Source organism: Helianthus annuus, chromosome 8 (genome assembly GCF_002127325.2).
Source record: "Helianthus annuus cultivar XRQ/B chromosome 8, HanXRQr2.0-SUNRISE, whole genome shotgun sequence".
In the NCBI taxonomy this organism is placed as follows: Eukaryota; Viridiplantae; Streptophyta; class Magnoliopsida; order Asterales; family Asteraceae; genus Helianthus; species Helianthus annuus.
The window spans coordinates 116,589,782-116,613,306 of NC_035440.2; positions in this window are offsets into that span (position 1 = coordinate 116,589,782).

The following is a 23,525-nucleotide window of genomic DNA, read 5'->3' on the forward strand; positions in this document are numbered from 1 at the left end:
GAACAGTTTTCCATAGATTTTGATCAATTTGAACAAGTTTTAGATTGAATCTGATTGTGAAACTTTGTAGGATTGTAATTCTAATGATTGCGATTCGATTGATAGCAAATTTGTCAATTTTTAACCGTAAAATCTCACTGAATTTTAAGTTTTTCCGGTTTTATGATGTAAAAGTGAAAAATAAAGCTAGATCTGAGAAGAGTATAGAAGAATCGGTCAAATTTCCGGCGAAATTTGAGTCGGAATGATAGAAATAACAAATTTCCGGTGAAATTTGTTTCTGAAACAGCAAACACGACTTGAATTCCGGTGAATTCGTCTCTAAATCAACAAGAACGGCTTGAATTCCGGTGAATTCGTCTCTGTAGGTCTCGATTCAGCTTCCTAAAGCTCTGATACCACTTGTTCCCTCGGATGGGATCTTCTTGTTCGAAAACGTAGTTGAATCGTAAATGATTAATGCGCGGAATTCATGTAATCACATAGCAGATATACAAAGACAATATTCTACTCTGAATCACCGTCTGAAATTCTATTGAATGATGTGAAAGTGTACAGGAACCAGAAAGAACTCAGACTTACAAAAGGTAGCTAGAAAGTGAAAGTGTCAAAAGGTTCTCAATAAACTGACTGAGCAGCTATTTATAGGCAAGGACAGAATAAGAGAGTGATGGCCGATCGGCTGGGCTAGCCGATCGGCTGACAATGCTAACCGATCGAATAGCCTGCTCGATCGGCCGGGCTGTCCGATCGGCTGGCAGCATAAGCACTTAACAAAAACTTCACTGTATTCTGTCCTGCTTTACATATAAACATACAAAACATATACACAACTATACAAAATGTGACTACATGTTGACGGAAGCTACAGACGTTATTGCACTAACATCTGATGAGGTCAAATTTGAAAAGTCATTGAAAGAACTTAGAAACAAATTGGCTGAAAAAGATAAAGAGATCAGCAGTTTAAAAGAAGAACAAAGCATAACCAAAACTCAACTCCAAACTATGGTAGAAAAATACCAAGTTTGCAAAAAGGAGTTAGAGTCTACCCAGATCACCTGTGAAAGATGGGTGGAGTCTTGCAAAGGGTATGAGGTTATGCTTGAGAAACAGCTTAAAAGCAATGTCAAGTTTGGTATAGGTCATAGAAAATATGATGATATTGCAAGCACTACTGCAATGCAAGCTGTTTCTTCTGAAATCATACCAACCAACAAAAATGGCCAAGAGGTTAAAATAACCTACAAACTTGGTAACAAAATTACTCTGGAAAGATCTGTGGGATCCTCAACTTTTGAGGAAATTGAGAAATACCAATTTAAACCCACATGGTCTGATGAGTGTGATATCCTTGAAAATTTCAAACCAATTGTTGGTGCACTTCATCTGTTGACTTCGTCTTGGGTCGAGTCATTCACTTAGACTGTTAGATCAGGGCTCGAATTACGAGATAATAAGCAATTGTATAGAGTTTGGCTAGTAGGTTCGCTTTTAGGTCCATTAGGTTAGAGGTTCGCTCGAACGGTCTGATTGTGGTTCGCTCATGTGTCAAAGTATTGTGGTTCGCTCGAGTGACCATCTAAGTGGTCCGCTCGAGTGTCAGTTCATCCGGTTCGCTTATGTGGTCCATGTTCACATAAGCGAACCCACATGCATATATATAGTTGTCCTTAGAGAGAATCTGTAACGTTGATGTGTGATTCCACGTCGAGGTTCTGCCGGTGTGACGATTGAAGCTGTAATTGATTGTCAAAGCAATAAAACAGTAGATTAATTGAATTATGTGCTATTTCTACCTCATTTCTTGTTATTCCGCACCTGAAATCGAGGAGAAAGCCTCTGAATGACTTGCTCGGGTCAGATCTCTATCCTACAATTGGTATCAGAGCCTGGGAGGAGGTTTTCTGATGAATATAGCTGGAATTCGTCGTTATTTCTTACTTCTACACCTTCTTTTCTTCGTTCGGAAACTTTCAACAGTCAGAATCGTCTCAAAATTTCAAGGATTGTTCGCAACAGTATAGAGACAAACCCTGGAAAGTTTGGTGTAAAAATCCGAATTAAAAGTGGTTCAAAACTGTATCTGAAACAGACCCGCTCGAACGGATAATTACTGGTCCGCTCGAACAGACATTCTTTTGGTTCGCTTATTCGGTCCAAATTGCTCCGGTCCGCTCCAAGGTTTCAAACAGGTCCGCTTGAAGGTCATCCGGTTCGCTCCAGATTACTCGGTCCGCTTATTGGTTATCCGGTTCGCTCCAAGAATCAACTGGTCCGCTCCAAGAATCAATTGGTCCGCTGCTAAGTCACTGGTCCGCTCCAAGAACAATTGGTCCGCTCCACTTTCAGCTGGTTCGCTCCTAGATCAACCGATTCGCTCATCCGGTTCGTTTCAAAGTATCTGGTCCGCTCGATTAGCTGGTCCGCTTAACTGTCATCAGATCGGTTCGTTTGTTTGTCACTGAAATTGAAAAACGTGTTTTCAAAACCATGGCTGAAGAGTTTTACAATGCGTTTGCGACACCTGTTGCCCCTGTAACCCCTGCTGAAGCATTGTATAATGAGAATGAGACGGGCACTCATCAAAAACCACCGAAACTCATGTACATTGAAGATTTTCAGGGTTGGAGAAATCGATTTGAAAATTGGGTTCAAGCCTACAGATTCGAGGCTTGGTGTTCACTGCTAAAAGACTATGAGAAACCAAAGAATGAATGTAATTTGGAAAAAGGTTTCGATGATTTTACTGAAGTTGATAAGTTGAAGTACACTAGTGAGAAGATGATGATCATCATCCTTCAGCAAGCAGTCAAAGAAGATATTTTCATCTTACTTCAACATAACGGAACAACTAGATCTATCTGGGAAGCGTTGATTCAAAAATTCAAAGGGAGTGCTGATATGATCAAAAACAAAAAGGCATTATTGAAGAAATCGTTTGACATGTTTACTGCATTTGATCATGAAACAACCAAGCAGACTATAGATAGATATTGTCATTTGGTGTTGGAAATGGGTAGGTTGAATATTGTGAAAGATGATGATGAGTGGGTTGATAAATTGGCTGAGGCGTTACCACAGCATAAGTGGGGAACATATTTGATGGTTGTGAAACTTATGAGAAAGTCCGAGAGCATGAATTTGGCTCAGTTTATTCAGAAAATCGAAGAGCAGGAGCTGGATATTCAAAAGACAGCTATCATGACAAATCCAAATGCAAAGCAAGATGTCAGTCTGTACTATCGAGGGAACAAGTTTGAGACCACTCCCAGTCAAAGTCCAAAGATTAGTACTGCGTTCAGTGCTGATGGTTCTGCAAGTCCAAATGCAAGTACTACAACTCAAAGTGGTGGATCTACTTCATCATTCTCAAGCTTTGATCCAAACAGTAACACACCTAGCCCTCAGAAGCAAAATTCTACAAATCTGCAGTGTAATGTGACCTTGAACATTCAGAATGGTCAACATCTTTCTCCTGAGGTGGCAAAGCAACACATGGCATCTCTTGTCGCCATGTTGGAGTCATATGAAAGCTTGATAGCAGGAAGAATTGGTAATCCGATGCTCACAAAAGAAGATTACGACCAAATCGATGCAGAAGAGCTTGAGCTGATGGATGTGAAGTGGTGCTTAGCTAGTGCCTGCAGGAGAGCTGAAAAATTTCAACAGATTACGGGCAGAGACGAGTTTCAAGGAATGGCTACCTCTCCACTTGGTTTTGATAAGTCAAAGGTTACCTATTTCCGATGTAAAGGAAAAGGTCATTTTAAACGGGAGTGTAAGAACCAAGAATCAACTGGTAGTCAAGAAAAGAGCAATTATTATCAGAAATCAATCTTTCATCAAATTAATCAAAAACCTCAACAAAAGGAACCGCAAACTGCTCATGGGAGAATGATTGAAGAAGCCAATAGGAAAGCTTATTATGGGATAATAGATCAAAGTGATGAGGTTGTTGCACAGGGATTTGGCTGGGACAAGTATATACCTAGTGGAACTAAATCTGATGTGGCACTTGTTACCAGGATTCTGGATCAAAATGAGGATTGTCAGAAAAGGATTCCAATATTTCCAGATCTTGGAAGTGATGTTGATACGGATGATGAGGAAGAGTATCTTAACAAATGTAGAAAAAGCATTGATCCTGACAGTTTTAATTTTTTTCTATGCAGATAAAGTTGAGATGCTGAATCAGAAGAAGATTGCTCGATTGCAGAAAGAGCTAGAAGCAGCAAAGCTACTCGCTGATGAAAAGGCGAAGACTGAAGCTGTAAAAACAAAAGATGAAGAAATTGCTGAGATTGCACCAGAAAAGATTGTTGAAATAGAAAAAGTAGTGGAGAAAGTTGTTGAAGTCGAGAAACTCGTGGAAGTTGAGAAAATAGTTGAAGTTGAAAAGGTGGTCGAAGTAGAAAAGATTGTCGAAAAGATTGTTGAGGTCGAGAAACTTGTAGAAGTTGAAAAGACTGTCGAAATCGAAAAGATAGTTGAAAAGGTGGTTGAAGTTACTAAGCCTTGTGAGAAATGTTCAGAATCTTGCAAAGAGTGTGATGAGAAAGACAAAAGGATTGCCGATTTAGAGAAGATTAAGGAAGATTTATTGTCAGATGTGAAGTATGTGAAAGAGTCATACGATGTACTGAATAGGACAGTTGACAGTTTGAAAAGAGCAAATGCAGAATTTGAAAAAGCAAATGACAAGATGAGTGCAACTTTAATGACAAAGCAAAGTGTCATCAATGACTATATTGAAGACTGTGCTAACTTGAAGAAGGAGTTGGAACTTGAGAGAATCGAGAGTGAAAGGATCAACCGATTACTTTTGAGTTATACTACTTGTGATTATCTGATTGATCGTGTTTATCCTACTGTCGCAGGTCTTGAAGCGTTCAAGAAGAAAGAAAAAGAAGAGGATACTGGTAAGAAACCAAGTGTCAAGTATAACAGATGTCCGCCTCCTATCTTTGAGAGTTATTCCCCCAGGAAACCAAATGAGGAACAAGTAGACAAGGCTCTAAACATCAAATTAAAGTCTGAAATCACTGATGAATTACCAGAAAATATTGATGTCACATTCACAGCGTCTGACACTGATCATGAGTCTGAGTTAGTTAAGAGAGTTGTCAATCAGGTGTTGGATATGGATGAAGAGTCAAAGTTGGAGTCTAAGTCAGATAGTTCGAGTTCATCTAAGAAAAGTCCGAGTTCGCTGGTTAAGAGAGTTTACAATAAAGATTTTTTGTTATCAAAATCTAATTTGAATGACGGATCAATCAAAGTAGCATATACATTGAATGATTCAGACAAATTATATTCTGATGAGGAATTTCCAATAAGAAGTGTCAAAACTGAAATGATTAAACAGGTTTTCAAATTAACAGAAATTAATATTTCTGAAATAAAAGATTTAAATCTTGCTGAAAAACCTAAAAAGTACACTTCAAGAGTTCAACAGAGATTGAACAAGAAAAAGGGTTATGATTATGGTTCAGGTTATCGAAAGAAACCAAACCATAATGGTAATCTCAAAAAGAAAGGTCTTGGTTTCAATTCTTCAGAAAATTATAAAAATCAGAAAACTTATAAAACAAAACCAAAATTTGTTTCAGGTGGGAGTTCTGAAGATGAGCAGAAGAAACCTTTCTGGAAGCAGTCGAATCAAGAGTTTCTTGCTGAAGTAAAGAAGAATGTGAGGAAGTTTGCTTCGAGAGTTGATAGAAGAACCTGTTTCAAGTGTCAAAAAGTTGGACACATAGCATGGAATTGCCCCAAGCCCAACTACCAAAAACAGGGAGTTTCTTCTAACTCTGTTTTGAGAAAAACTTGTATTGATAAGAAAGAACAATCTGAAAAAATTGTTAAAAAGTTTGAAAATTCTACTTCTGAGGAAGGAGAAAGTTCAAAAAGGTTTTACAAAAGAAGAGGTGATTTAAGTAAACAAAAATGGGTTGTTAAATCTGAAGGTAATTCTGACAATGAATCTGATTCAATAAAATCAGAGGAGTCATTGGTTGATAAAAAGATTGTGAATTCCGTTCCGATGTTGAACGATGAAAATTTTCCGTCACTGTCAAAGGAAAATTTGATGAAGAAAGTTGGAAAGGTTGAGATTTCAAATCAATTCTTCGCTGATAAAGGAGAATTTGATGTTGAAAAGGCTTTCAACGGGAAAGTCAAGCACATTTTCGGGAAGATGGTTGATAGGAAGGTTAAAGGTGCAAAAGAATTTTATAAATCAAAATGTTGGTGGGACAGATGTGTTCCAAAGTCACCCAAGGCTGGTGAGGCTTGGGTGGACATTATGTTTGAGTAAAACACCGGACTTGCCGGAGATCCCAAGTTGGTAATCGTGGATCAGGAATCGGCATCTTTCATGTTTAATTAGAATGATTTGAAAGTGTTTAAAATTGTAAAAATTTTACAGGTTGAAGGACTATGCCGGAGCTTCCAGGTTGGTAAGCGAGGAGCAGGTATCGGCATCTTTCTTGAGGAATTTGCTATGGTAATGTCAATCATGTAAACGGTAAAAAGGTTTGTTTGTGTTTGTTTACAAGGGGTTAGTAGATTTAATTGTACATAACTTGTGCATATGGTAAATCAAGGACATTAATTTGTACTTGCATTTTCCTACAAGCAATTGAGAGACAAGATGATGAACCACATCCCCGAACTTAGTATTGATATACTTACTAGTGGTAAAATCAACCAAACTTATTTTCCGGAAAAATCATTTTGATTAAAACAAACTTAAGTGTTTTGAAATCTAAATGAGAAAATAGTTTGTTGATAGGGGGAGTTCTGATTGTTTATGCCAAGTGAATGGCAAATTGAGGCGATTTAATATCGGTTGTCATGTTTCTGTACAGTTTGTTTTTCAATTTTCGTTAATGTGTTTGCATTTTAGGGGGAGTAGATAATTTCAGAAAATCCAAAAACATTAGAAAATTTGAAAATGTCAAAAACATGTTAAAAACCAAAAATGAGTTTGTTGTGAAAAAGAGGAAATGATAGTACATCAGCGGACTATCACAACATGCTAAAGAATTGGAAAGTTTAAAAATGATAAACAATCTTACTGTGGATGTGTCAGTAGATTTTTGCACATTCAGTAAATTGTGACGAGATATAAACTAAATTTCAAACTCGCTTGTTCTGTGGGTTAACACAAACTTGGATATATAGGTAACCCCTGAAATTTTGTTTGAAAGGTCCCTTATTCTAAGATACTAGGTCTTTATGCTCAGTGATATCTGGGGTATTATCCCGGGACTTCTGCTGTATGGAAGTACTGACCTAGTCCCCGGATAATACTTTCTGCAAATGCTTGAAAAAGCGCCGCCCTCAGCAAATCGATGAAACAATAAAATTGTTAGTCATTGCTGTTGTTAAAAAGATCCTCTAAAGGGGACCCACCAAAAGTCGAGCCGTCATCTCTCTGCTGAACGGAAGTTCTGACCTGAGCTCTCACGGTTTCGCACCTAACCCCTTACAGATATCATCTGTGGTATACTCACCTGTAAGACTGAATATTGGGATCTAGATACAGGAGTATATTCAAGTAGTGGGACACACGGATAAGTTTAAGTGTTTAAAACATTAATATCGTATCTCGAATCAGTAGAACTTTGTGTGAAAATTTAAGTGGACCAGTATACTGACAATCTAGGTAAATTGTTTAGAACTTAAAATGAAATCAAGCTTAACGGTGTTGGTGATTTGTCTCATTAGCTGATATGATCCTCTTACACAAACTCATAAAAATAATGTTTGTAAATATTTCTTTGCTTCATTTTATTTCTCTTGTGTCAAAAAATCCAAAAAGATTTTCAGTGTGTTTTAGCGTAAATTTTTGAAAAATAAAAAAAAGATTTTCGACGACTGATATTGAAAAGCTGATTTTCAAATTTCTAAGGGCTAAACATAATGAACAGTTGGTTTGGGAGGTGTGCTTATTTTGATAAAAAAATTGTTATAATTCCAAGTGGTTTATCAGTATCTGATTGGATGATTAGTTTGTTGTTTGGTGTTTGTTTTTATATGCTTAAACGTTTATCATAAAACTTATGTTTGTGGTAGAGTTGTTGTGCAGAAAGAATCAACATTTGAAGGGGAGCACATGTTGGACTTGATAAACTCAAAAGATGTCAAATTTCAAAGTGAGAGAGTCTGTTGGTGATAAAAGAGAAAGAGGTGAAGATAGAGAGAGAGAAGCCCAGTGATTGTTCAAGATTGAAGACTTGAAGATTCTACAGTGTGGAGACTCGATGGACGACTCCGTCAACATCTGAGGGGGAGTCTGTTGGTGCACTTCATCTGTTGACTTCGTCTTGGGTCGAGTCATTCACTTAGACTGTTAGATCAGGGCTCGAATTACGAGATAATAAGCAATTGTATAGAGTTTGGCTAGTAGGTTCGCTTTTAGGTCCATTAGGTTAGAGGTTCGCTTGAACGGTCTGATTGTGGTTCGCTCATGTGTCAAAGTATTGTGGTTCGCTCGAGTGACCATCTAAGTGGTCCGCTCGAGTGTCAGTTCATCCGGTTCGCTTATATGGTCCATGTTCACATAAGCGAACCCACATGCATATATATAGCTGTCCTTAGAGCGAATCTGTAACGTTGATGTGTGATTCCACGCCGAGGTTCTGCCGGTGTGACGATTGAAGCTGTAATTGATTGTCAAAGCAATAAAACAGTAGATTAATTGAATTGTGTGCTATTTCTACCTCATTTCTTGTTATTCCGCACCTGAAATCGAGGAGAAAGCCTCTGAACGACTCGCTCAGGTCAGATCTCTATCCTACACCAATGGATTTCACAACCACTGATGGTGTAAAGGCTCCAAAAGCAAGAGTTATTCATATCAAAGATATCCCAACAGAGGTTCAAAACTCTGTTGCAAAGGAATCTGAGAAAAGGAAGAAAAGAGAAAAGATCAAAAACTTGTTTTGTGAATTCTGTGAAAAGAAGAATCATCTAACAAAAGATTGTTTTCATCTAAAAGCATATGATATAAACAAAACAAGCATCATTTTACCTGCTGAAAGCTGCACCATCTGTGGTAAAGATAATCACAAAACTCAAGCATGTGTCTATCTCAAAAACTTTGACATAAAAAAGAATGAATACACTGCAAAAACATCCTTGAGTCCATCAACATCATCTGTCAAGTTCACCAAGAAACAACCACTGTTTGTCCCTGTCCAAACAGCTGTCACAAAATAGCTGAACCAAAAGTCTGTCCAAAGAGATGTACAGGTGACTGATGCACCCCCTGCCAATCAATTCAGAAAAGGCAAGGAAAAAGCATCATACCAAAGTATTCCACATGTTTATGAGGCTTACAAAAAGCCCTCTAAACCAAGAGTGAACATACATCCTTTTGGTTATCAACAGATGATGGGTCAAGACCCCCAACAGTGGTTAGAGGAAAACATTCTCAAAAATGTTCAAACCCCTGTGCTAACCACTGTCCATGCACCTGCCTCCATCCCAGACACTGTTGAGATCCCATCCAAAGCCCTGTTGGCTTTGGAGACGTCTATGAACTAATCCTTTTACTTCATGTGCAGGGAGCTTCTGCATGCTTAGATAGTCTTTGGTATGTAGATAGTGGAGGCTCCAGGCACATGACAGGATGTAAAGCCCTTCTTCAAGATTTCAAAATTCATGGAGGGGGTGATATATCCTTTGGTAATAATAGTAAGGGAAAAGTTCTGGGGTCTGGCACAGTAAAGTCTGGAAATGTAAAATTTGAAAATGTCAATCTTATTGATAATCTGAAATTCAACCTCCTGAGTGTATCTCAAATAAGTGATAAAGGGTTTAGATCATTCTTCACAAAGGATTGTTGTAGGATTGTTGGACCAGAAATGGTTAGTAAGATTGAAGCAATAATCAAGAAAGGCTCACCAAAACTTGTTGCTCAAAGAAGTGGCAATGTTTATGTTGTTGACATGTCAAGAGAGCGTCCCAGAGCTGATGCCTGTCTGTTCTCAGCTGCCTCTAACAAAGAGACAGAGCTATGGCACAAAAGACTGGGACACACAAATCTCAAAACAATCAATGAAATTTCAAAAAAAATGGCTTAGTAAGAGGCTTACCACAAAAAATGTTTTCATGTCCTGAACACTGTGTTTCCTGTTTAAAAGGAAAACAGCACAAGAGCTCTTTTAAGTCCATTGAAGAGTCCAAAACAACCCAATGTTTGCAAATGCTGCACATGGATTTGTTTGGCCCAGTGCAAGTCATGAGTCTCAAAAAGAAAAGATATTGTTTGGTTATTGTTGATAACTTCTCTAGGTTTACATGGACCTTCTTTTTACACTCAAAAGATGAGACTGCGTGCATTTTGCAAGACTTTGTGATACAGGTTGAAAAGTAATTTGACCTTCCAGTAAAAGTCTTCAGGAGTGACAATGGCACAGAATTCAAAAATAAGGAGTTGGATGCCTTCTGTGTGTAGAAAGGGATTGTAAGGCAGTACAGCATCCCTAGAACACCAGAGCAAAATGGGGTTGTTGAAAGAAAGAACAGAACATTGATTGAGGCTGCCAGAACCATGCTTGCAGATTCAGGTTTGCCATTAACTTTTTGGGCAGAGGCAATAAACACTGCTTGCTATGTCCAAAACAGAGTTTTGATCAACCCCAGGCACAAAAAGACTGCTTATGAAATTCTGTATAAAATAAAGCCATTAATCTCATATTTCAAAGTTTTTGGTTGCCCATGTTTCATTTTAAACTTAAAAGATTCTATCTCAAAGCTTGCAGCCAAAATCGATATGGGATATCACTTGGGATACTCAACCACTGCTAAGGCGTACAAAGTGTTTAATACACGGACCAAAGCAGTGGAAGAGACCTTGAATGTAAAGTTCAATGAACTTTCATCAATGAAAATCCCTGCAAATCCTGCAGAATTGTTTAATCTTGAAAAATTCACTTTTGAAAATACTGCTGTCAAGACTAACACTGCAGGTCCATCAGAAGATTCATCACCAGACTATGGATATGAGATCATCATTCCTCAAAAGTCTGCTTCAACAGGGAGAGCATCAGTTGTTCAAAACAACTGTCAAAGCTCAACCACTGCTACCTCAACAGTTGTTGACCAAAGTAGCCCTTTAACCACTGCTTCCACCTCATCAAACACTGCTGACAAAAGTCCTCAAACAGTGGATCAAAGTCAGCAGGTGTCCATACCTTTACCCCCAATGCCACCACCTTTTGAAGCCACTGCTGGGCCATCAAAGTCACCAGCAGTGGTTAGCTCAGATGATACACATCTGCAGCCTTCACCACAAAATGCCATCATTCCATACCAAGGAGAGCTAATCTTCTTGAAATCTCATCCGGCAGATCAAATCATTGGCAACATCAATGAAGGGGTGCTCACAAGAAAGTAGTCCCAAAACATTTGTCTTTTTGCAAGTTTTCTATCACTCCATCAGCCAGTCAAGTACCAAGAGGCACTGAAAGACAACAGCTGGGTAGAAGCTATGCAAGAGGAGCTCCAACAGTTTAGAAGACAACAAGTATGGGAGCTTGTTCCATTGCCAGAGGTGTGAGTCCTATAGGCACAAAATGGGTCTTCAAAAATAAAACTGATGAAAGGGGTATTGTTGTCAAGAATAAAGTCAGGCTTGTGGTTCAAGGTTTCAGACAAGAAGAGGGCATTGACTATGATGAAACATTTGCCCCTGTAGCAAGACTTGAAGCTATCAGACTCTTTCTGGCCTTTGCTGTCAACCACAACATCAAGGTGTATCAAATGGATATCAAATGTGCATTCCTCTATGGTAAAATTCAAGAGGAGGTTTATGTTTGTCAACCTCCAGGCTTTGAGGATCCATTTAATCCAGATCATGTCTACAAGCTAAATAAAGCTTTGTATGGCTTGAAACAAGCACCAAGAGCCTGGTATGAAACTCTTTCCACCTTTTTACTTTCCATTGGTTTCACCAGAGGCAGGATTGATAAAACACTGTTTTTAAAATGGAGAGGGAAGGATTTGATGATTGTCCAGATTTATGTGGATGATATCATTTTTGGAAGCACATGTAATAAAATGTGTGAAGAGTTCAGGCAACTCATGACAGCTGAGTTTGAAATGAGTGCAATGGGTGAACTCCAGTGCTTTCTTGGTCTCCAAGTAAGGCAGCTGCAAAATGGTACTTTCATCCATCAAGGCAAATATGCCAAAGAATTGTTAAAGAAATTTGATATGGATGACTGTAAACCATGTAGTACACCCATTGCAACAAATAAATTGGTCATGTCTGAAGAAAAAGATGATTTGGTTGATTAGACCTTATATAGAAGCATGATTGGGTCTTTATTGTACCTAACAGCATCTAGACCAGACATCATGTTTGCAACATGTGTCTGTGCAAGATCCCAATCAGCCCCTAGAAAGTCAAACCTTATTGCTGTAAAAACGATATTTAGATACCTCAAAGGTGCTCCCACACTTGGTATCTGGTATCCAGCAGATGGTAAAATTGAGCTTTCAGGTTTTTCAGACAGTGACTTTGCTGGATGTGATAAAACAAGGAAGTCCACTTCAGGAGGGTGCCAATTCCTAGGCAATTGCTTAGTGTCTTGGCAAAGCAAAAAGCAAGTAGCTGTTTCTACATCCACTGCTGAGGCAGAATACATAGCTGCTGCAAGCTGTACAGCCCAACTGCTCTGGCTTCAAAATCAGTTACTGGATTTTGGTATCACTGCCTTGAAGACACCACTTATGTTGGACAGCCAGGCAGCAGAAAATATCATCAAAAATCCAGTTTCTCACTCAACCACCAAACACATCGACATCAGACATCACTTGTGAGGGATTGCTATGAAAAAGGTTTGATTTCTCTGCATCATGTTCCAACTGAGGATCAGCTGGCAGATGTGCTAAGCAAAGCATTAGACACATCCACCTTTGAAACCTTGATCTCTAGGATTGGCATGCTAAACATGGAATAACAGGCAAAATCCTGTTTTTCCATGAATAAAAGCATTAAAATGATTTCAGAAAATCAAAAATCCATCCTTAAAAATAGTTAAAAATGAATTTTTCATTAAAATCCTAAAAGTCTGCCATAACCACTGATGGGTTCAAAAAATCTGTGCTACTACAAAAAGTCTGTCCACTGCTGAAAGTCATCCCCTGTTCTCATTTTATTTGGTTACCCACTGATGGTCAAAATCAGTGTTGCATCCACTGCTGAGCTATCTACTGATGGTAAAAAGCATCCACTGTCCTCCATTATCATTATCACTACTGTCTTCACCAGTTGTTTTCACAAACAGTACTGTTCAAAAGTACCGTCCTCCACTTCACCAGGGGATGGCATGCGGACAGTACTTAGTGGTCAGACCTTTTGTAACTGCTGCCACGTCAGCATTCACTTTTCCTCTATAAAACCCCCTTTCAAAACCCAAACAGGGTTTCACTGTCGAATTTAATTCTCAAAAATTCTCTTCTCAAAGCAGTTTCCATCACATTTCGTCAAATTTCTCCACAATCTCATCTTCGATTCTCATCTTCAAAATGACAAAATCGAAATCATCCGCAAAATCTTCAAAAGGGGCCTCTCAAAAGGCTACCTCCACAGAAATCCCACACAAACCATCTCACTATCTTCTGGGTCTCCTCACAAAACCCAGCCCCATCGATACATTTGATTCCATTCTTGATATGCTCAATGCGTCAAAGTACAAAACTTTGTTAACCGTTGATGCACCCATTTATCTGCAAACTCAGAGAGAGTTTTGGACCAATTGCACCCTTGAAAAACAAGGAGAAGATGTCATAGCCATTAACTCTACTCTGCAGAAGAAAGCAGTCCGAATAACACCCCAATCCATATCTGAGGTCTTTCAGCTCGATGATCAGGAAGGTAAAGATTCTTTCCCTAAAAACGAGTTAAAAATTGACTTCATTGAGAAAGGGTATGCAGACACAATGAAGAGGGACACCTTACAAAAAGGTTTCTTCCCTTCTGCAACCAGATTTTTATTCCATACTCTTCTCATGTGTGTTTCAAACAAAACCACTTCTTTTAATGAAATACCAATGAAAATTCAAAACTTGGGATATGCTATTTTACAAGGAGAAAATCTTAACTATTCCAAGGTAATTTTCAATGATTTGGTTAAAAATGTTGAAACAAAATCATTCTTACTGTTTCCAAGATTTTTAAGTTATTATTTTGAGAAAAGGTTCAGTAAGGATGATATTGCGGTAATAAACCAAGGTGAATCTTTTCAAATAAACAGCTTAACTGCTGAAACATTTTCAAGAATGTTAACACCTTGCAAAACACAAGCAGAGGTGCCTGAGCAGACTTTAGCAGCACACACTGCTCCTCAGGTATCTGCTGCTGAGCCCACTGCTCAAGGTGATCAAGGCAGCCATACAACTGTCTTGAAACCCACACCTAAAATCACCAAAAAGCCACAGAAAAAGAAAAATAAAAAACCCCCCAAACCCATAAAAAAGGCAACTCTGGAGGATGAGATACCAGAGCAACTGCCTGTGATTGCACAACAGTCACAACAAACCACTGCTACTACTTCCTCACATCAGTTGGTAGAAATATCTCAACCCATACCTGAAACTCCTCCTGTCTCTTCACAAAAAGAACAGGTTGTACAAACAAGGTCACCACATCATGAGGCTCTGGAAGCACTCGTTTCCATCCTCCACAGCCCAATACCCGGGGCAATTCCGCTTTCTAAACCTACCTTCACATCCTCAATTCCACCAAACACCAAACTGCTGTTGGATGCAATTGATTTGAACCTAGCACAAACCAGTCCTTCTCACTCCCCTGTTCATGAGATAATACCTCAATATGAGACTGGGCTTGATGTATCAATCTTTGCTAACCCACCAACACAACCTGAGGAGGTTACACCCCTTGAGTTACAAGTAACTCTTGGTGGTATTCCAAGTGAAGCAGCCACAACAAGTGTTGAACCTACAGGTTTACACTTGGACAGTGGTTACATCAATAAGACTTCCTTGGAGGCAATTCCTTCTATAACACCTCTGTTATCTGCTAGTGAGTTTGTATTAACCACTGGTAACATTAAAAGGTTATCAAGTGTTGAAGGAAGAAGACCCCAATACCAAGAAAAAGGGGCATCAGTTGTTGATGTCTGGAGTACACTCCCTACCTCAACTTCTGATAAAACCACTGCTAGTGGGAAATCAGATGATCCCATTAAATTGGGTGATGGTTTAAAGTACCAGGAATTGACGGAACGTGTTGAAAAACTGGACGCATCTGTTGTACAAATTAAAGAAATGCTGCAACAGTTGTTAACAGTTCAAAAGGTACCATCCACTGCTGTTCCACCTTAAACACCTGCAGATGTTACAAATGAGCTCTGGAACCTCTTTCAACCTTTTCTCCAACAACAGCATCACATGGCTGAGCAGCAGCATGAGAAACATGTTCAAGAGCTCAAAAATGTAATGGAGTCTAAGTACAAAGATACAAAAGATGACATTCAGGCTCTCAAGGCCCATCTGTTGACAACCACTGGCACTGCTCCTCCTACAGTTCTTTTCATTGATGAAATCCCCTCAGATAATGCCAAAAAGGGGGAGAAAGTTAAGGAGTGGATAAAGAAAGGGATTGATAATGGGCTACATATTGATACAGAATCAAGTGCAATGCTCAGAAAAATTCCCTTGCCAGATGGTAGTAAGAAGGTTGATGTTACCCAGAATGCATTTGATGATGCTGTCATAAGTGTAAAAAGGGATAGAGTGGCAAAGGCCTTGTCAAAATGGAATGAGGAGAAGAAAGCTTTCATGGAGCTGAATACGCAGGGTTGTTCTGGTGAAAAGGATGTTCAAAATTCTGCTCCTAAAAGAAATCTTGCTAAAAAAGTAAGGAAACCCAAATCCACACCATCCAGTCTTCCAAAGCATACTCCAAAACCATTGCCCAAAAGCCACCAACATCAAACCTCCATCCAAACAGTTGCTGAAACTCCTGTTGTATCAACATCTGCCGGTACCTCAGTTGTTACAACAACTGCTCTCACTTCAACACACACTACTTCAACACACACCACTACCACTGCCTTACCACCACCATCGGTTCCTGCCCTAAAGCAGAAGACAGCAGATGTTAAAACATCTATTGTAATGACAACAATGGTTGAAACACCAGTTGTTTCAACAGCTGTTAGTCAGTCACAAACCACTGTCACCCAAATCACTCCCACTGTTCCATCCAAAGCATCATCTGCCTCTCCTAAAATAAAAAGGAGAAGGGTTATCATACCAGATGATGATTCTCCATCACCACCACCAACAGCTTCAAAATCCCAAGCACTTGTCACAATTCCAAAACCCATTCCTCTCTCTTCAGCTCAAATGTACAAACCCTTACCTCCTGCAGGTGTTCAATTTCCTCTTGAACTCATAACAGTCAGAGATGAAATTAAGTCTTTCTATTATGAGGATGACCCTGCCAAAAGGAGCTTGCCATCGATTGAAGGATATCCCAGGCCAACTAATATTGAAGAATACTTGAAAATCAAGGCCAAGCAAGCAGAAGATATCTCAATCAAAAACAAACAAGGGAAATCTGATAGAGAGTATCATCAAAACTATCAGTTTCTACTCACACAGGTCAGAGCTTTGGAACAGTTTGCAAAAAATGTATGTCAGCAAATCTCTGAGAAGGTAGATGAGTCCTTGAGAAAAGACTACATTGAAAACATCATGACCTACAAGACATACAAGGGGGAGAAACACATGTACAGAAACTGGACCATTCCTGAGCTTGAAAAAGAAGTAGCCAGGATTCATGAAATGATCAAGAATAAGGTCAAGCAGACTCCCCCTGAAAAATTCAAAAAGGTTGAAGCTGATAAGGCTTTAGAGCTGAAGAGAATGAAAGAGGAGCTGATTATTGCTGAATATGGGTCAAAGAACTCTGTGTCTAAGTGGGGAGAAGCGAGGGTCAGGGCCACCTACAAAAGGTTGGAAGAGCTTAGGAAGAAAGATCCAACAGCTCCACAAAAACCTGATTACTCCAAAGCAGAGGTTTCAAAAGGATCATCAAAGCTACATCCCAAAAGAACCACTGCTCCTGCTGGTACTGCCATCTACAAAAGAAGGAGACAAAGCCAGTTAGGTTCTGAAACAGTTCAAGATATACTTACTGGAAATGCCATTGTGAAAAAGGGCATTTTGTTAATGTTGAAAGATGAATCTGAACTGGAAAAATCTGCAAGTACTGCTCAGCCAGTTATGAACAGGCCAGCATCACCAAATTCCTCAACAAATAAAAATCTCCCAAGAAACCCATTATGCTTAAAAATACAAAAGTGGAAAACCGATAAACAGAACCACGTATTGACTACGATCAGGGCGGATGGAGAAGTGAAGAAATTTACAAGGGAACAAGCTCTTGGCCTGAGTCTTGAAGATTTGCAGGATCTCCTTGATCTTCCACTTAGTAGGGATGATGATGATACAGATGCCTTAACTTTTGAACTACAATTCAAAGGGCAAATAAGGGAATTGTTGCTGAGGCAATAAAAATCTACAATAATGGAGAGTTTTGGCATTATCTGTTCCAGGGGGAGATTGTTGGGATTGAACCCTACCAAAGGAACAGATAATAAAAGCCAAAACTGGATCACAGCAGTAGATTCAGAATAAGCAGATGTTTGATTGCAAGTCTCTCCCCTTGAAAGTGGTTTCAACATCTGCTGACCTCCTATCTGCTGATCATGCAAACTGCTGACCTACAACGGCTGATCAAGACAAAGTCTGATAGAAGAACTAAAGCTCTGCTGCTCAATCTACTGCCTTGGTTCAAGCACTGCTGATCATGACAAGAACTGCTGGGTTCACAGCAGTGGAAGGATGCAGCAGCAGTTTGAGTTTGTTTATGTATTGAAATGTAATATCAGTAGTTAGCATAGCAGTGTTTGTATAGATCAGAGGTTAGAGTTTGTTAGGAGGTTAGATGTCACTTTCATGGTGATGTCAGCTTTGATGCTCAGTGGTTTGCAAGTGCCTATAAATAGAATAGTACTCTGTATTGTTCTGTTTAGCTCTTTCACCATCTTCTTTCTGCACGAACAAACACTGAGCTCGGGCTGAGGGGGAGTTTGCATATCATACATTCATTGTAATCGGAGTTTAAAACCAAATTTAATCATTTGATTCAGTGATGAAAATGTATGATTGAAAGCATATCTTCTGTTTGATTGTGAAAAGTTTGTTTCCATATAATTTCCGCTGCACTACTCTTTCATTTGTTCATCTAATTTCAAACACAAATCACAATCAATCCAAACTCAGATCCTAACATCTACTAATCTCCAAACTCCTAACTTCTCGAACTGCTGCAATTCTTCTTGCATAGCATTTACCCAGCTTTCTTCCGTTAAGGCTTCCTGATACGTTCTGGGTTTAATCTGCGAGATAAAACATTTAAGTGAGAATTCTTCCTGTAACGGAGCAACAGATGAATAAAAACAGGTAAGTGCTCTGTTGATCTGATCTCTCATCTTTACACCACTCTGTAGGTCACCGATAATCTGCTCCGACGGATGATAAAACAAAGTTCGTGGCATAGCAGTGTCAGGCACATTAACTTCCGATTGTAGGTTCGTAATGTCTTGATCACCGGTGTGATCCTCAGCTTCTGTCGTTGTAACATTTGGTTCCTCGTCAAAAGTCGGACCGGATTCCGATTCTGAGTCGTCAGAATTGTCAAATGTTGGATCTAGTTCCTCTGGTGGTTCGTGAGCAGTTCCACTTGGACCAGCCTCATGATTGTGTGTACCCTCGATGGGTGGAGAAACAACTAGCGGTCTAGGCACTTGTTCTTGTGACATGGACTGCTGATATTGGTACAAAAGTGCTAGTTCCTCATCACTTGGCTGAATTGGTAGTTGGAAAGATTCCCAGAGTTTGTCGTAATCAGACAAGAATCTTTGTCCGGGAAGTTGTGGTGGGGCAGTGTGCTTCTGACAGTCTACATGCTGAACTTGAATTACTTTTCCCAGGCATGGCGCAAACACCCTCTTCAACGGGCTCGCGTAACCTACAAAGAAACCATCATTAGTCTTAGCACCAAATTTGCCATCTGGATCTATGAAGGTACATGGAGATCCAAACAGTTCTAAAAATTTTAGATTGGGCTTATAACTGTGTAAAAGTTCAAAACATGTTTTCTTATATTTCTTGATAGTGAGCACTCAGTTCAAAGTATAGCACGCTGCTGCAATTGCTTCACTCCAGAAGAAAATTGATAACTTGGAATCGGTAAGCATTGTTCGAGCAGTTTCAATCAAAGTACGATTCTTTCTTTCAGCTACGCCGTTCTGCTGTGGAGTGTATGGCGCGCTGAATTCATGAAGAATCCCTTTCTCATTATAGAACTCGAGCATTCGATTATTCTTGAACTCCATTCCATTATCACTTCTTATTCTCCTGATCGGTAGCTTATACAGCGTCTCCATCTTCTTGAATAGAACCATTGGTGACTCAAACGTCTGATCTTTCCTCTCCATGCACACCACCCAAGAGAATCTTGTAAAGTCATCAGTAACGACCAGACAGTATAAGTCACCACTGATACTCTTCACATTAACCGGCCCAAAGAGATCCATGTGGAGTCTCTCGAGCGGTACTCTGATCGAATTCAGCAACTTCTGCGAGTGTGTTTTCCTTGTCTGCTTTCCTTTATTGCAAGCTACACAGTCGACATTCAAATGAAAATTTTTCAAATTCACACCTTCAACCAGATCATTATGTACAAGAAAATTCATTTTCCTAACATGAATGTGGCCCATCTTTCGATGCCACATTATCCACTCTTTTTCTGTAGTTTTAGTTTTTGTCACAAAACACTGTTTTTGATGATCTGTTGTTGTTGCGATACTCATGTCAAGAATATATAAATCATTTTCTCGTGGAGCTCGCAACAACACCATGTCCTCGGGAATTTTAAAACCTGGTTTTAAGACAAGACATTCATTTTTAATGAAATGAACTGTAAATGATTTGTCACAAATTTGTGAAATACTGAGCAAGTTGTTTTCCAGTTCAATTATGTAGTTCACTTTTTCAAACGATATAAATCCATTCGTTAAGGTTCCTTGACCAACAATCCTTCTACCCTGATTCCCAGCGAATCCGACGTATCCACCATTGATAGATTTCACGTCATAGAGGAACGCCTACATTCTAATCATGTGTCTTGATGCTCCGCTGTCCATTATCCACTTCGAGATGATAGACCTCGGCAACCCCTGCAATTATCATAGAAAATCATTCAAACAATGAGGCCCATGACTTCTTAACCGTTGAAACACTGCCGAACACTAGATCACAATCCACTTCAATTTTTGGAATACTAAAAATGACATTTGGGATCTCAGGTTTAGATTTTGGCTTTGACTTTTCTTCTTTGATTGGAGGAAACTCCTCAAGCAACTTATCAAGTTCAAATTCAAGCTTTCCATATCATCTTTAAAAACTTTTGTTTCATTTTTCAAAACATTCTCCATCTTTTTCACTTCAACTGATGATTTTGGTTTTGCAACCCATGATTGGTTCTCAAAAACTTTCATTTTTGGATAAATCTTTGAAGCCTTTTGAGTCTTCGAAGATTCGCCAATCTCAAAAGTTGATTTTGGCTTATCTTCTAACTTCAGAGATTCACCCCTCTTCAAAATGCGAACAGGTGAAATCATTGGGTTTTTACCCTTGTTATCAGTTGGAGTTTTAGGTCGGGGTTTTTGTAAAACAGGTTTTTCAAAGACTTTCTTGCATTGTTTAGCCATCTGACCAATCTCATTGTAGCGATAGCAAACTCTTTTGTCATATTCGACAAAAATTGATTTGAACGACTCTTCTTTCAGTTTCTTCACTGCATTGAAATCATCAATGACTTTTTGACTAAAAATGTACTCTTTTTCAGCATCAACACTTGGACCAACAACGAAAACATCATTCATGTTATCCTTTGGCTTGATATTCTTCTTAGCCATTTTCTTTTCAAATCCAATCCCTTAGTTTTTAAAATTGTTTCCATTTTTCTTGTTATTACCATTTCCCTCCCACTCTTTCTTACCCGAGTTGTTAGGTTGTGACTTAACAAAAGACCTTTTTGGTTTTGAAAAGAACTCTTTGTTATTTACCTCAGAAATATCAATTTCGACCAATTTAAACACTTTTTCAACATTCTCAATCTTTGCATTTTGGAGCGGATACTCAAAATCAGAATAAAGCTTGTCAGTTCAAATCATTGTGTAAACTACAATAATCAGATCATCATTCGCGACTTTGTCTGATTTTGGTATGAATCTGTCTAAGAAGTTACCATCTTCTTCAGAATCAGACACAGAATTTTCAGAATGAGTTTTCACAATCTCAGACTCCGAGTTATCACTCTCTTCGTCTAACACTTGGTCAACAACGGTCTTGATAACCTGTGACTCATTGTCAGTGTCGGACGGAGAGAATGTAACATCAATACTCTCCGGTAACTCATTCTCAATGGTCCTCAGTTTGAGATTCAACGCAGCTTCCACCCCATCTGGATATTTCTGAGTGTAATGATTCCACATTGGGGGTGGAACACTGTTAAAGACAGGTGTTGCATTTGGTTGTTGCGGGACAATCTGCTCAGTCACATAAGAAGATGAAACATAGCTCATTAACTTCTTATCAATTATTTCATTCTCAATTTTGGTTAACTCTAACTCTTTCTTCAATGAAACAATCGTGTCTAAATGAAAATTGATTTCCACTTGTTTATCAAAAATTGTTGATTTTAACAATCTTGTGGCTTTATCATTTTCAAGACTCTCCTTTTGAATCATTTTTATAGATCTAGCCAATGTGTCATATGCTTCTTTTACTTGACTTAGATCAAATTTAATCATATCAGTGTATTGTTTCAAATCCTGAAACTTTGTGTCCTTTTCAAGACACTCCATGCAGGGTTTTGAACAGTTTTGGCATGAAGTTTCAGAAATTGAATCAATCTTCTCGACAATCTTTTCTTCCTGATAAATTTTAACACCCTGTTTACCAACACCATCCGACTTTGACTCAGACACTCCTTCGGTTTTGACCTCCTCACTTTCTGACTCCTCATCAGACTCCTTTTGTACTGACTCCTTTTCGACCGAAATGAGAATCTACCTATATATAGTGCCTTAATTCCGCACGAAATCAAACTAGACATTTCAAGCGGAATTACATATGGTAATTCCGTGCGGAATTAGGCCATGACCATTTCATGCGAAATTATAATAATACCCCTTAACTTTACAATTTTTTAACTTAGACCCCTATACATTATGACCTAGACACAAGACGTAGGCTGTAGACATTGTGCACCAACAAGCTACAAACCAAAAATCCGTACGGTTTACAACCCAGAAGCGGAGTATGATTACAATCTGATTTACCGACCAGCAGAAGCTGCTGAAAACTCAAAGTTTGTCAAAGAGATTGCACTAGCTCCCCTTGAGCGGGCAAAAATACCTTCAAATGTCGGGAAGTTCAATGGATTATCAGATCCTGATGATCACTTGCACGTGTTCACTAGCGCAGGGTTAGTCGGTGGATGGACACTTCCCATGTTGTGCCATTTGTTTATCCAAACCCTAACAGGCGTTGCGCGCCTTTGGTTTGACAACCTATCAGTGGGCAAGTTTCCTGGGTCGATCTGAAGGAAAAATTCCGGATCTATTTCAGTCAGCAGTGCAGATCCATTCGAGACTCCGTGGATGTTATGAATATCTGGCGGAGGGACGATGAAAGCTTAGAAGATTTCATCACAAGGTACAACAAGGAGGTGTTAGAAATTGGTGACGTGCACGAGCACTTAATTCGCACGTAGTTCAAATACACGGTAAGGTGCGATGACATGATCAAAGTATTATCAGGGACTGAAGATTTGCCGAAAAGTTGGGAAAAGTTGATGGCGGCAGCCAAAGTCTACGCTCAAACAGAACATAATTTAAGTTCCAACAGACCACCACTGCCCCAAAACCGCCCTCAAGACATGAGCGGAAGCAGTGGTAGGAAATTCAAGAAGAACTGGAAAGACTTAACCTCATGTGCTTACTCTTCAGATGACACCCGCGCGACAATCAACAAGATCACAGCGCAAAAAGAAGCCAAACAAGAAAACCGTGAAAGACAGTGGACGCTTCTTACCAAACACCCGCGGAAGTACTTAGCACTGAGGATTACCAGTTCAAAACACCACCACCAATGAAAAACAAAAGAGGACAAGATCCGAACCTTTACTGTGAGTACCACAAAGACAATGGCCACACCACGAACAACTGCATTAGTCTCCGCACAGAAATAGAAAAAGCACTCAAGGGTGGAGAGCTTACCCATCTGGTTCAAAACGTGCGCAAAGAAATCAACCAGATCACGTATGGAGATGAGGGGCCAAGTAACAAACAAGCTAAACAAACCTAAGGGTCTACGGTAGTTCAGTGTGCATAGCTCCTTCATATTTG